Genomic DNA, 8,797 nt, shown 5'->3' with positions numbered 1-8,797 from the left:
TATGAGAAACCTTGGAGAGGACCGCATATGTGGGTAACCCCCCACCTCTAGGGGAGACCGAATGCAATGGATGTCGAGTGGGTCTGACATAATATTGTGAGAGTCTAGTCCATAGTGGATCCAACATAATAGTAAGAGTCCAGTCCATAGTGGGGCCAGCAGGACACCATCCCGAGCGGAGACGAGTCAGCAGCGCAGAGATGTTCCCAACCGATGCACAGGCGAGCGGTCCACCCCGGGTCCCGACTCTGGACAGCCAGCACTTCATCCATGGCCACCGGACCTGTAACCCCCCCACCCCCCTACCCCCCACCCCCCTTACAAGGAAGAGGGGAGCAGAGGAGAAAATAAAATAAACGGCAGATCAACTGGTCTAAAAGGGGGGTCTATTTAAAGGCTAGAGTATACAAATGAGTTTTAAGATGGGACTTAAATGTTTCTACTGAGGTAGCATCTCTAACTGTTACCGGGAGGGCATTCCAGAGTACTGGAGCCCCAATAGAAAACGCTCTATAGCCCGCAGACTTTTTTTGGGCTCTGGGAATCACTAATAAGTCGGAGTTCTTTGAACGCAGATTTCTTGCCGAGACATATGGTACAATACAATCAGCAAGATAGGATGGAGCTAGACCGTGTAGTATTTTATAAGTAAGTAGTAAAACCTTAAAGTCGCATCTTAAGTGCACAGGAAGCCAGTGCAGGTGAGCCAGTATAGGTATATATAAAAGTATATATGTATATAAAGGTATATACAGTATAGGCGTAATATGATCAAACTTTCTTGTTCTTGTCAAAAGTCTAGCAGCCGCATTTTTTACCAATTGTAATCTTTTAATGCTAGACATAGGGAGACCCCAAAATAATACGTTACAGTAGTCGAGACGAGACGTAACGAACGCATGAATAATGATCTCAGTGTCGCTAGTGGATAAAATAGAACACATTTTAGCGATATTACGGAGATGAAAGACCTTTTCCAGCACCTTTGAGAGAAATGGGAGGTTGGAGATCGGCCGGTAGTTGGCCAGCCCTTCTGGGTCCAGGCTGGGCTTTTTGAGGAGTGGTTTGATGACTGCAGTTTTCAGTGGGGACCTGACCAGCCTGGAGGGAGTGGTTAATAATGTTGGTGATCAAAGGACTTATGGCAGGGGTGTGCGTTTTTACCAGGGCTGGGGGAAAGTGAAGTGAAGTGAATTATATTTATATAGCGCTTTTTCTCTAGTGACTCAAAGCGCTTTACATAGTGAAACCCAATATCTAAGTTACATTTAAACCAGTGTAGGTGGCACTGGGAGAAGGTGGGTAAAGTGTCTTGCCCAAGGACACAACGGCAGTGACTAGGATGGCGGAAGCGGGTAACGAACCTGCAACCCTCAAGTTGCTGGCACGGCCACTCTACCAACCGAGCTATACCGCCCCAAAAAAGGCTGTTTTCTACTTTAGTTCTGAAGAAAGAGATGAAATTGTTGCATTGCTCCTGTGTGGTGTCCGAATGTAGGGGAGTTTGGGGTTTGAGGAGATGATTTATGGTGGAGAAAAGTTGCTTTGAGTTTCTAGGGCTATTGTTGATGATATTGGAGTAGAACCGGGACCGTGTATCACTGAGGGACTTTGAATAGGCCTTCTGGTGTTCTCCATAGGCTATTTTGTGAACAGTGAGTCCTAAGTCCATGAAATGCCGTTTAAGGACACGCCCCGCTCTCTTCATTTTCCGCAGCTCGCCGGTCCATGGGGCTGAGTGCATGAAGGTGACTGTTCGGGTTTTGACAGGGGCATGGAGGTCTAGGAGGCTGCTCAGCGAAGTGCTGTAGAAGTCTACTGACTCAGTGACTGATGGGAAGTTGACAGAGGAGAGATGCTGGAGGTCAACGGCCAGGGTGTCCGAATTAATGTTTTTTAGATTCCTGAAACTGATTTGGTGTTTGGGATTTTCAAGGGGGGACATGAAAGGCAGCTCCATTGAAATGGCCTTGTGGTCAGACACACCCAGGTCATACACCAAGAGGTTGCTGATGGGGCCAGAGTTGGTGATGACCAGGTCGAGAGTGTGGCCCCTGGTGTGTGTTGGAACATCAACATGTTGTGTCAGGTTGAGGCAATCTAAAAGATGCAGGAGGGGGTGTTGACATGAATGTTAATATCTCCAAGTATTACAATATTGGCTGAGGTTGTGCAGAGTGTGGTGAGAAGGTCAGGTATCTCTGGGATGAAAGCAGAGTTTGGTTTGGGGGGTCGGTAGATCAGGAGTATTGTCATGGAGAAAGGGGGTTTGCATTTAAATGCAAGAAGGCATTTAAATGAGGAGTGCACAGGTAGGGGCAGGGGGGACAAATCAAATTTCCTTCGGTGTACAACAGCCAGGCCACCACCACAATCAGTGTTGCGGGCTTTTTCAAGGTAGCCGTAGCCAGAAGGACAAGCTTCATTCAGAGCAGAGTAAAACTCTGGTTGATGCCAAGTTTCTGTGAGGCACATGAAGTCAACCTGTTTGTCAATTATGTGATCTTGAATGAAGGAGGATTTGTTATTGACAGATTGTGCATTCAAAAGTTCAATTTTGACTTTTGTTGAGGTGGTGAGTTTCTGCAGGGGCCGAAGCAGGCTGTAATCCACTCCACCTTTTTTGTCCTGCTTGGTGTGTGGAGGTCTCGCACCGCTTCCCGTGCTGTCATGCAGTGGTCTCGTGATGTTTCCAGTGCTACTAATGACAGGAGCCACAGCGCTCTGATGACGTGTCAGATGTGCGACAGAGGTCCAGATGGATGACGTGCCAGATGTGCGACAGAGGTCCAGATGGATGACGTGCCAGATGTGCGACAGAGGTCCAGATGGATGACGTGCCAGATGTGCGACAGAGGTCCAGATGGATGACGTGCCAGATGTGCGACAGAGGTCCAGATGGATGACGTGTCAGATGTGCGACAGAGGTCCAGATGGATGACGTGCCAGATGTGCGACAGAGGTCCAGATGGATGTAATACACTGATCAAGCTGTTGGTGGTAGACAAACTTTTTCCGACAATTTCTGTGGATATATCGGGGCCGACGCAGAAGTCCAAGTTCATTGATGATGGGGATTTTATATCCAGGAGTGGTTGTGGAGTTGAGTCGGAGGAGTTTGGAGATGGAATATCTGAACGTCATGCTGGCTAGCTGCTAGCCAAATAGCGTTAGCCAAAAAGGTCAATGAGAAAGCAGCGGTCCCAGCAGCAAGGGCTAACCGCAAAATAACTCTCAGGGCAATGTCTGTGTCCAACATCAGTCAGGATCGGCTTGCAGCGATGGAAGGGGAATAGCTCTCCGTCAACGGTGGTTTGATGGACGAGCAGGATCCCCGGAGAGGCGAAGTTGACAGCGGGAGGTAGCGGGTAGCAGGTAGGTGCGGATATAAAAAGTGGCTTATCGCAAGATCAGAAAGGTAAAATGTTAGTGCTGTTTGAATGAGTATGTTGGCTGGCTAAAAGTAGCGCAGAAAAAAAAAGAAATAAATCGCGAGTGGAGAAGCGGCGAACAAACAGTGCCAGCGTCCTCTCCAATCACCTTCAATGTTCTGCTCTTTTAATTTGTGAAGCAAAAAATAATAATAATAAAAACAAATTAATAAAAAGAATCATTTGTATCTCATGTGTAATTTAAAATTACACACAAGAAGACACACTGGAGGATAACCTTTTTCATGTTCAATCTGCAGTAAAGAATTTGCTCGAAGGCACGATTTGAAAACACATATGAGTACACACACTGGAGAAAAGCCTTTTACATGTTCAAACTGCTGTAAAGATTTTATTCAAAGGCAGTATTTGGAAAACACACGTGAGAATACACACTGGAGAAAAACCCTTTTCCTGCTCAGAATGTGGAAAAAGGTTTGTAACAAATTCAAATTTAAAATTACATATGAAAACACACACTGGAGAAAAAACATGTATGTGCGCAATTTGCGGTAAAAGATTCACCGGACAAACAGATTTGGTAAGACACACAAGAATACACACAGGTGAAAAACTTTTTATCTGTTCAGAACGTGCTAAAGGGTTTTTGCTTGGTGACTATTTGAAAGCACACATGAGCAAACACACTGGAGAAAAACCTTTTATCTGTTCAGAACGTGGTAAAGGGTTTTTGCTTGGTGACTATTTGAAAGCACACATGAGCAAACACACTGGAGAAAAACCTTTTATCTGTTCAGAACGTGCTAAAGGGTTTTTGCTTGGTGACTATTTGAAAGCACACATGAGCAAACACACTGGAGAAAAACCTTTGTTGTGTTCAGTCTGTCATAAAGGTTTTATGCAATGTGGTGAGTTGAAAAGGCACATGAGAACACACACTGGAGAAAAACCTTTCACATGTTCAGTATGTAGTAAAAGTTTTAAACAAAGTTTGCATTTGGAAAGACACATGAGAATACCCATTATTGAGAAAGTGTGTGTGGTGAAAGATTGTCTTCTAAGTACCAGAGTAAAAAACACAAGTGTGCTGGTGAGAACAGAAGCAGCAAATGAAGATGCAAGATTTGAAATAAACTGTCAAAATTTTAACATTGACCTTCTAACAACATCAGCAAATAGATTCTAACATTTATAGATTAGATATTTTAGATTATTGCTTTTTTTCAGTCAAGCACATGTTTTGATATACAAACCCTGTTTCTATATGAGTTGGGAAATTGTGTTAGATGTAAATATAAACAGAATACAATGATTTGCAAATCCTTTTCAACCCATATTCAGTTGAATATGCTACAAAGACAACATATTTGATGTTCAAACTGATAAACAATAATCATTAACTTTAGAATTTGATGCCAGCAACACGTGACAAAGAAGTTGGGAAAGGTGACAATAAATACTGATAAATTTGAGGAAAGCTCATCAAACACTTATTTGGAACATCCCAGAGGTTGGCGGGCTAATTGGGAACAGGTGGGTGCCATGATTGGGTATAAAAACAGTTTCCCAAAAATTCACAGTCTTTCACAAGAAAGGATGGGGCGAAGTACATCCCTTTGTCCACAACTGCGTGAGCAAATAGTCAAACAGTTAAAAGGGGAACATTATCACAATTTCAGAATTGTTAAAACCATTAGAAATCAGTTCCAAGTGGCCTATTATATTTTTTGAAGTTTTTATTTTTATTTTACCCATAACGCAATATCCCTAAAAAAAGCTTCAAAGTGCCTGATTTAGCCACCCGTCCATTTTCCTGTGACGTCACATAGTGAAGCCAACACAAACAAACATGGCGGAAAGAACAGCAAGCTATAGCGACATTAGCTCGGATTCAGACTCGGATTTCAGCGGCTTAAGCGATTCAACAGATTACGCATGTATTGAAACGGATGGTTGTAGTGTGGAGGCAGGTAGCGAAAACCAAATTGAAGAAGAAACTGAAGCTATTGAGCCATATCGGTTTGAACCGTATGCAAGCAAAACCGAGGAAAACGACACGACAGCCAGCGACACGGGAGAAAGCGAGGACGAATTTGGCGATGGCCTTCTAACCAACGATTGGTATGTGTTTGTTTGGCATTAAAGGAAACTAACAACTATGAACTAGGTTTACAGCATATGAAATACATTTGGCAACAACATGCACTTTGAGAGTGCAGACAGCCCAATTTTCATCAATTAATATATTCTGTAGACATACCCTCATGTCAGCAGGCGGGGAAGCTAGGGTCGATATTCTTCTCTTGATCATCTTCGGGACGGTGTGAGCCAAGACATCCAGGGGGTTTAGCTCGCTCGTCTGCGGGTACAAACTGCCGCCATTGCTTGCCGTGCTACCGAGGACCTTTGTCCCTGAATTGCTCACACACTCCGGCAGATTCAATGGGGGTCTGGCGGCAGATTTCTTTGACTTTATGGTTGGAAATGCATCTGCTTTGAGTGTCGCAGGATATCCACACATTCTTGCCATCTCTGTCGTAGCATAGCTTTCGTCGGTAAAGTGTGCGGAACAAACGTCCAATTTCTTGCCACTTTGGCATCTTTGGGCCACTGGTGCAACTTGAATCCGTCCCTGTTCGTGTTGTTACACCCTCCGACAACACACCGACGAGGCATGATGTCTCCAAGGTACGGAAAACAGTCAAAAAAACGGAAAATAACAGAGCTGATTTGACTCGGTGTTTGAGAAAATGGCGGATTGCCTACCGATGCTACGTCACGTTGTGACGTCATCGCTCCGAGAGCGAATATTAGAAAGGCGTTCAATTCGCCAAAATTCACCCATTTAGAGTTCGGAAATCGGTAAAAAAAATATATGGTCTTTTTTCTGCAACATCAAGGTATATATTGACGCTTACATAGGTCTGGTGCAGTGACGTGCGGTCACTGGAGGCAGGTGAGGCGGGGCCTCACCTACCCATCATGGAAAGAAAAAAAATGTAAAAAGAAAAAAAAAAAATTAAATTGTTATATGTATCCAGTGATTATACTATAAAGTTATTTTCCATTTAACTTCACCAGTTTTAGATTATTTTTATTCAAAATCGCTGAATTTTCACATTTGCCGTTCAAATACTGAGATGAGACGGTGCGGTGATCAGCAGCCAGTTGAGGCACGTCACTGCGTTGTGCCTCAACATGGATTGCGGACTCGGCTAACTGCTGGCCTGCTGTGCAGTGAGACCGTATTGCTATATGAATTATATTATACAATTCCATAGTTTAGTTAGCTGAGGTATATAATGTACAGTGTATTTTGTCAACAACTGTATGTGTGTAATGTATTTCTTGTGCTGAGCAATCATAAAACTGCTGCGAAGACGCACTGTGTGAGGCTCGCGTAACCCCGCCTCCTGGTGCCGGTTAAGGCACATCCGCAGCAGACTGCGCCCCCCGACGGGAGCACCACACCAACCAAAGCCCACACCCAAACCCTCCACGTGCAAGACCGAATCCACCCAAAAAAAGTCACTTAACAAGAAGCCAAAAAGTGCAAAAACAACATTGCTTGCGCCGGAGGAGCGTGAACGACTGCAGGGACACAACATTAGGTACACCTGCAGACTGCAGCACGGATTTTATATATCATTCATTCACAACTCCTCCAACACGAACACCACTGTCCCCACACTTATAAGTAAAGGTAAGACCATAATAACCTTTTTTTATATTAAATGTGCTTTTTTGTGTGCTACAGTTTGTATGTGTAAAGTTAAAGTTAAGTTAAAGTAGCAATGATTGTCACACACACACTAGGTGTGGTGAAATGTGTCCTCTGCATTTGACCCATCCCTTGATCACCCCCTGGGAGGTGAGGGGAGCAGTAGGCAGCAGCGGCGCCGCACCCGGGAATAATTGTTGATGATTTAACCCCCAATTCCAACCCTTGATGCTGAGTGCCAAGCAGGGAAGAATGCTGGTATGAGCTTTTAAACATAACCCGTTAACTGCTGCCAATCAAATGGTGAATAAGATACTCTTTAGGGTTCATATGTTTGTAAATCTGACTGTGATGAAGTCAGTGCCTCACCAGTCATGAACCTCACCGCACGTCACTGGTCTGGTGATAATGTTCCCCTTTAAGAACAACGTTTCTCAAAGTGCAATTGCAAGAAATTTAGAGATTTCAACATCTACGGTTCATAATATCATCAAAAGGTTCAGAGAATCTGGAGAAATCACTCCACGTAAGTCGGAAACCAACATTGAATGACCGTGACCTTCGATCCCTCAGACGGCACTGTATCAAAAACCGACATCAATCTCTAAAGGATATCACCACATGGGCTCAGGAACACTTCAGAAAACCACTGTCACTAAATACAGTTGGTCGCTACATCTGTAAGTGCAAGTTAAAGCTCTACTATGCAAAGCCAAAGCCATTTATCAACAACATCCAGAAACGCCGCCGGCTTCTCTGGGCCTGAGATCATCTAAGATGGACTCATGCAAAGTGAATAAGTGTTCGGTGGTCTGACGAGTCCACATTTCAAATTGTTTTTGGAAATATTCGTCATCGTGTCATCCGGACCAAAGGGGAAGCGAACCATCCAGACTGTTATCGACACAAAGTTCAAAAGGCAGCATGTGTGATGGTATGGGGGTGGAATAGTGCCCAAGGCATGGGTAACTTACACATCTGTGAAGGCACAATTAATGCTGAAAGGTACATACAGGTTTTGGAACAACATATGCTGCCATCTAAGCGCCGTCTTTTTCATGGATGCCCCTGCTTATTTCAGCAAGACAATGCCAAGCCACATTCAACACGTGTTACAACAGCGTGGCTTCGTAAAAAAAGAGTTCGGGTACTTTGCTGGTCCGCCTGCAGTCCAGACCTGTCTCCCATCAAAAATGTGTGGCGCATTATGAAGCATAAAATACGACAGCGGAGACCCCGGACTGTTTGAAGCTCTACATAAAACAAGAATGGGAAAGAATTCCACTTTCAAAGCTTCAACAATTAGTTTCCTCAGTTCCCAATCATTTATTGAGTGTTGTTAAAAGAAAAGGTGATGTAACACAGTGGTGAACATGCCCTTTCCCAACTACTTTGGCATGTGTTGCAGCCATGAAATTCTAAGTTAATTATTATTTGCAAAAAAAAATAAAGTTTATGAGTTTGAACATCAAATATCTTGTCTTAGTAGAGCAATCGAACGGAATATGGGTTGAAAATGATTTGCAAATCATTGTATTCCATTTATATTTACATCTAACACAATTTCCCAACTCATATGGAAACGGGGTTTGTACAATATTGTGTACTTTTATTTAAAAATGAACTCAACACTTTGACTGTAAAGGTGAGAATAAACAGGACAAAACATGTTACAAATACTTTT

The sequence above is a fragment of the Nerophis lumbriciformis genome, linkage group LG28, assembly GCF_033978685.3.
Source record: "Nerophis lumbriciformis linkage group LG28, RoL_Nlum_v2.1, whole genome shotgun sequence".
Classification (NCBI taxonomy): Eukaryota; Metazoa; Chordata; class Actinopteri; order Syngnathiformes; family Syngnathidae; genus Nerophis; species Nerophis lumbriciformis.
Note: the sequence above shows the minus strand (reverse complement) of the source record.